A 6748-nucleotide genomic window follows, 5' to 3' on the forward strand; every position below is an offset into this window, starting at 1 on the left:
TACATTGTTTCAGTTTTGACTAAACTTTTTTTTTTACTATTAACTGAATTATTTCCCAGATGATCAGACAAGTAGTGTTTTACCATAGCATTAATAAATATCTCCTTTCATTCTTTCTTATGAAAAAATCCATGTTAGTGTTGTCTATAATGCATGGTCATTTTTCCGTGACTGTTTCCATGTCACCGCAAACTGAAGGGAGTGGTGGGTGGGGAGGAGCCTTCTGCTGTACTGTCTTATCTCATTACTAAGTAGTTCCCGAACGGCCTTACAGAAATCATAAGGTCTGCTACTGTTTGGTTCCCCTGTATAATCCTCATCTCCCCATTCCTACCCTCACTCCTCCTCACCACCCCCTCTCCTCTCCCCCCTCTCACTCCTGGATCCATTCTTCCCTCTCAGGTTCTCGTGGAGCCCCCGAAGCGAACCATCCATAGCCAGGTAAAGATTTAACGCTTGCCCACCAGGCAGCGGAGGGGGAGGCAGCTCGCCCGTATGGTTAACACTATTTACCGAGACTTTGCTCACGATTTACTATACACTTCAAGCTCGTCATTTGCATATAGATTGTTCCCCAACCGAGAAGCGAAAACGAAATATTCTCAAAGATTGCTTATATACGTACGCTGCCCTGAATGAGAGAGAGAGAGAGAGAGAGAGAGAGAGAGAGAGAGAGAGAGAGAGAGAGAGAGAGAGAGAGAGAGAGATCTTTTCCTAATCCTTAGTCCTCCCCATCGGTCCTCTGTGCACCTTGATGACTTCCCGGCCGGACAGGTAATAGAGGAGCGCGATGTACGAGTGACTTCATTAAGTTACCTGTTTCATTGCATGGCGGCAGGTGGTGTGTCCTTGTATAAGACGGTGAGGAAAGAAAATGCTCCCAGGCTTCTACTACACGCAACTATACTCTCGTTTTCTTCCTCTCCTTCCTTAGGGTTACTGCTCTAATTTTGAAAAGCTTCCGGGATCTCACAAAGACAATTTTCAAAGGATATAGAGTCGGGTTCTCATGGATATTTTTCCGTATTAGCAAAGTAGAACAGCTATTAAAAACCCTTATACCTCCCCCACGTTACATAGATCATGTTAAAAGTATCAGACTTAAAACGTTTCAGAATATTTATCGTGTGATCGTAGCCGCGTGCCATGAAGGTTCCGGGAAGTGAGGAATATTTTGGTCGCTTTGTCTCTCATTCTGATTCTCTCCAGTGTGGTGATTGTCTTCGCAAATAACTTGGCTGGGTTAAAATCTGCGAGTATTTATGAAAGCTTTAAACAGTCGATCACGATTATTTTACTGGGAATAGAAAGAGACGGTTATTATGCCAGGCACACACACACACACACACACACACACACACACACACACACACACACACACACACACACACACACACACACACACACACACACACACACACACACACACACACACTCTCTCTCTCTCTCTCTCTCTCTCTCTCTCTCTCTCTCTCTCTCTCTCTCTCTCTCTCTCTCTCTCTCTCTCTCTCTCTCTCTCTCTCAGTCAAGGGTTTCCTTAAAGGATTATTCTAACAATGTATTTTGCAAATTATTGAAAAATATATTTACTATGTGTATTGTAATTATGGGTCAAATATGACATTATAACTGTATGTGAAAATAACAGAGAGAAATAATTATATTGGTATTATTTGCTTAATTGTTGCAATGACAAATGGCTTGGTATTAGTTACCGTTATCATGAGAGAGAGAGAGAGAGAGAGAGAGAGAGAGAGAGAGAGAGAGAGAGAGAGAGAGAGAGGAGAGAGAGAGAGAGAGAGAGAGAGAGAGAGAAACATAACAATTTCACAGGGCAAACTTAATACGACTACACAGACAGAGAAACAGACAGACAGAACCCAATAAGCCATAACACTTTCATTGGATAAAGAATAAGAAAAATGCAGAACATTATTACGAGAGAGAGAGAGAGAGAGAGAGAGAGAGAGAGAGAGAGAGAGAGAGAGAGAGAGAGAGAGAGAGAGAGAGAGAGAGAGAGAACTTGGGAATATAATATGACGCAATGGAGAAGATGCAATACGATAATGAAGACGGCGGAGAATAACTTGGGCGGGCGGACGGGAGGTGTCAGATTAATGATGTGTCCTTGGCAATAATGCACATCACCGCCAGGCGCGACACTGAGGCGGAGAGAACCACTGAAGAATAACTCAACCCGCCTGTCGCTCCTGCTTCTGGCTGCGAAGCGATGTGGAAATGCGAGAATGGAAAACCGACCTCCACCTGTCTCCCTTCCCTCCTCCGCCTCCTCTGCGCCCACTCGCTCGCAAGGAATGTGAGGAGAGATGATATTGTGACTGATGGGTGTTCATGGGGAGTCTAATGTACGTAGGAGGAAGGTCTCAGGGGATGATGCGGCTAATGAGGATATATGGATGCTTGTGGTGGTGGTGGTGGTGGTGGTAGTGGTGGTGGTGATGGTGATGGTGGTGGTGCGTGTAAATTAGTGTGAATTTGCGTGACGTGTGTGGGTTTGTTTCTCTCTGTGTTTTTATTGAATTTGTTTAAGTGTGGACTACAAATTTTAGATACAGATCTAATAAGGAAAAACTCAGTCTCTCGTGGAAGTATGTGTTATGTATTTACTCTGTATCAATGAAGTACGTTTGTGATCAATAAATATCTGTCTGTGTGTATGTGTGTGTGTGTGTGTGTGTGTGTGTGTATCCAAGTCATGTGATACAGATGTATATTTTCATAAACGAGGTAACTAGAAACACACACGACAGCAGATACGTAATAAAATAGCAGATATCCGTCTCATACCCCGCATGATGTTTATGGAGCAAATTGATCCATTAATGATTCACCTTAATTTCATATACTGTAAAAAGAAATACTACCCATAATCAGTTTTAGTTTATTTATTCTTCTATTTATTTGTTTACTTATTTTTATTACTATTTACCTTAATTTCCATGTGCCGTACCAATTAATCGCTCATACCCACCATGACGGAAAGGGAGCGTTTGTGAATGGATCCTGTAGGGATGAGGAGAGCGTGGAAGGGAAGTGGGAGGGAGGCATGAGGCGAGTATGAACAGCGAATGGCTACAAAACATAAAAATATTCCCGCAAAATTCAGCTACATCCCACACGAATATTCCCAAGACCGGTTGAGCATTCCGGCGACACAAGACACCACACTGACTCTCAATATTCTGACCACAAAATACGTGGTTGTCAGCGTCATTTTTGTCTCCCGCGGTGCATCATTAGCTCGAAATACCCGGACTTCTTTTCTTCTTCATCCATCTCAAGCTGTGGCCTCCTTACCACTTGATGTTTTGATGAATCAGGTGAGGTGAGTCAGCCAGCCCGTCATGCTTCAGCGGCCCCTCTCTCGGGTTTACGCTGCACCTCTCACACTACACGGAGCTTGCTTGAAAACTTTCTTAAAAAAATGTCTACCAGAAAAATAAAGCTCACTAAAATAATCCAGTTAGAAAAAAAAAAGCTTACTAAAATAATCCCATTAGAAAAATAAAGCTCGCTAAGATAATCCCATTAGAAGAATAAAGCTCACTAAAATAAGCCTGTTAGAAATCTAAAGCTTACTAAAATAATCCAGTTAGAAAAAAAGCTTACTAAAATAATCCCAGTAGAAAAATAAAGCTCGCTAAGATAATCCCATTAGAAAAAATAAAGCTCACTAAAAAATATCCATTAGAAAAAAAATAAAAAATAAAAGTCATTAATAAACAAAACAATAAAATAACACCATTGGAATATAAAGCTCACAAAAAATGCCCAATAGGAAAAAAAACTCACCGGAAAGAAAAAAAGGCCTCTCTACAGTGATCTTTCACCTCCTGACACATAAAGGCGTATAGAGAGACGTTTGAAGCTCGTCCGTGAAGCAGTGGCGAGGCGTGGGCTGCTGCTGCAAAGGCCAGAAGCAAGCAAGCAAGACTTATGATATTTCTTTATATTTTATTCAATCTTTTTTTTCTTATTTTTTTTCCCGTCGTGACTCTCCACTCCCTGCCAAGCCGAGCAGAGTCTGCCATCCATCGGGTCGTCATCTTTTCATGGCGGAAAAGAAAAAGAAAAAAAAGAAAAACGGGCCTTGTATTTCTGTAATTCATTCGTCATTTTACTAATGTTTTATTCGTAGCATTATTTGCAGGCTGCTTCTTTGATCATAGTTTCTTAACGTGCATTTATATTTTTCGCTTTATTCCGAACAGAGAAAAAAAAATGACATTTGAACTGTGAAAAAAATATGTGTTCTGTCATTTTTTCCTCGTGTTTCTTTTCCATTTTTTTTCCGTCTTTTTATCTCCTCTTTATATTTAGCGAATGTCCTTTGCTCGTTATTTTTCCTCATTTTTCTCTCTCATTTGTTCCAGAGTCTTTGTTAGCTCGAGTTTATTCCCGCTTTTTTTTTTCTTTTAATATTGCTCCTTGCTTTTATCCTTCAATTTCGCTCACAGCTTTAACTACGCTTGGCGATTATCCTTTGTCTCAGCAATGGTGGTCGTCTGCATTATCTGCATAGTTTTCTCAGTTATAATCCTTCTTTTCTTCACTTTCTCGTTTTCTGGCTTTTGACCTTTGAGTCTTCTCTAGTGATCTCTATTCCCCCATTCAGACGCTCTGCATCACAAGATTTTAACTAGCTTCATTTTTTTTTTTTACTTTCTACGCAGATCATCTCATAAACTAAGCCCGTATTTTGCAACACATCGGGTTGTCACAAAATTCATTTTCAAAGGCGCAGGTATAATTAATTTTAGTTCTTATGAGTGTCTTTCCCATTAACGAGACAGACCTCTACTTGAATTATCGCTAAAATCATGAAAAGCTTCCTTCAAAAACGTAAAACCTATTAAAGCCTGTTAAAAGCAGTCGAGATTAGATTAAACATCGAAATGTTTGAGGTTGCGGCCCTTGGCTACTGTTTATGGGTCTTTGTGAGACGAGGGTGGTCATGGTGATGCCGGTGCTTGGGTATCGGTGTGCAAGAATATGTACGTGGAGTCTGCGGTGACTAAGAGTATTTTGGACTGCATAGCTTTTAGCATAGGTTGGGTTTGATCCATTCAGGAATACAGAAAGATTGATAAAACAGTTACAATACGCTTACACACACACACACACACACACACACACACACACACACACACACACACACACACATCAAACTGTATGAGTTAGGATTTCTATGGAAAGGTATAGTTGATGGTCACGAATCCAACACGTGATCCTCAAGACAGTAGTAAATTAAGCTCTCTCTCTCTCTCTCTCTCTCTCTCTCTCTCTCTCTCTCTCTCTCTCTCTCTCTCTCTCTCTCTCTCTCTCTCTCTCTCTCTCTCTCTCTCTCTCTCTCTCTCATCATCATCATCTTTCTGTTATTCCACCTTTCCATTTCACACACACACACACACACACACACACACACACACACACACACACACACACACACACACACACACACACACACACACACACACACACACACCTTAAAAAGACCACAGCAGACTTTCCTCCCGTCAGACGTCATTACTCTGTGTAGAATTGTAATGCTTAATCTATTTTTTCTCCCCTCAGGTGACGCATGTATAATGTAATGCGCCCCACACAAGATTTTCATTGGCGCTCGCCCAAAGCCCCTCAGGGAACAGTTTCAATATGTTACGACTTAACTTACGTACTTTCTCCTTATCGCTGCCAGTTCTTTTTGTAACAAGTTTGGGTTCAACATTTTCTTTCCTCCGGCGTTGCTACCTTACTTCTCCTTGCCCTCTAAGCGGTGGAGCGCTGTTCTGTGGAGTGTGTGTGTGTGTGTGTTTGTGTGTGTGTGTGTGTGTGTGTGTGTGTGTGTGTGTGTGTGGTGCGGTTCAGCTTAGTGATCTGTGGTGACGTGCGGTGTTGTGCAGTGCTTCCTGTGTTGTGGGCGAGGGATTCCATTCACAAGAATTTATTAAACAGGGTTGAGTGAAATGCTTTTCTTTTCTTTAACTCCTTCACCTGACTGTCTTCAGTCTCTCACATTCCGCCGCAGTGGTGCATCCCTTGCCATCTTCTGTCGTAACTTCCATAGTTACTGCTCCTCCGAAGTTCAAGCAGCACGTACTTCGCTCCTTGTCTCTCCCGCCTCGCTGTACAAAACTTCTCACCTACATTCACCTATTCTGACTACTGCTCTAAAGCAAGAGCTAAGCCATATCTTCACTCTTTCATCAGTTTCACTGGTAACCCTCTGCCTGTTTATGTTTTATCCTTAATGTGGCTTGAACATTTAAAGGAAGGAGTATCAAGACACCTTCAGGAATAAAGTAACCAACTTTATAAAAAGTCTATCCAAGCTTTTATGGAGCAGTAAGCAAACGATATATATATATATATATATATATATATATATATATATATATATATATATATATATATATATATATATATATATATATATATATATATATACAGTATATTTTTTCCCAGACTTTTTACGGGCGGGAAAGAAATAAAAAAAAAATGCTACATCAACATTTTATACGGTGACAGCCAAATCCTCGAGCGTTGACGTTTAGCTTAAATCTTTTCCACATATCGGTCATGAATCTCGGGTTACATTCACGTGAGAGTGAATTTTAGATCGACCCAGATAAGTGGCTGCGTGCAACACTGTAGAGCAGTGGTTCCCAAATTGGAGATCATGGTCCACTGGGGAACATTCAGCAAAATTTTAGGGGGCCATAAGCTG

The sequence above is a fragment of the Scylla paramamosain genome, chromosome 21 (assembly GCF_035594125.1).
Source record: "Scylla paramamosain isolate STU-SP2022 chromosome 21, ASM3559412v1, whole genome shotgun sequence".
Classification (NCBI taxonomy): domain Eukaryota; kingdom Metazoa; phylum Arthropoda; class Malacostraca; order Decapoda; family Portunidae; genus Scylla; species Scylla paramamosain.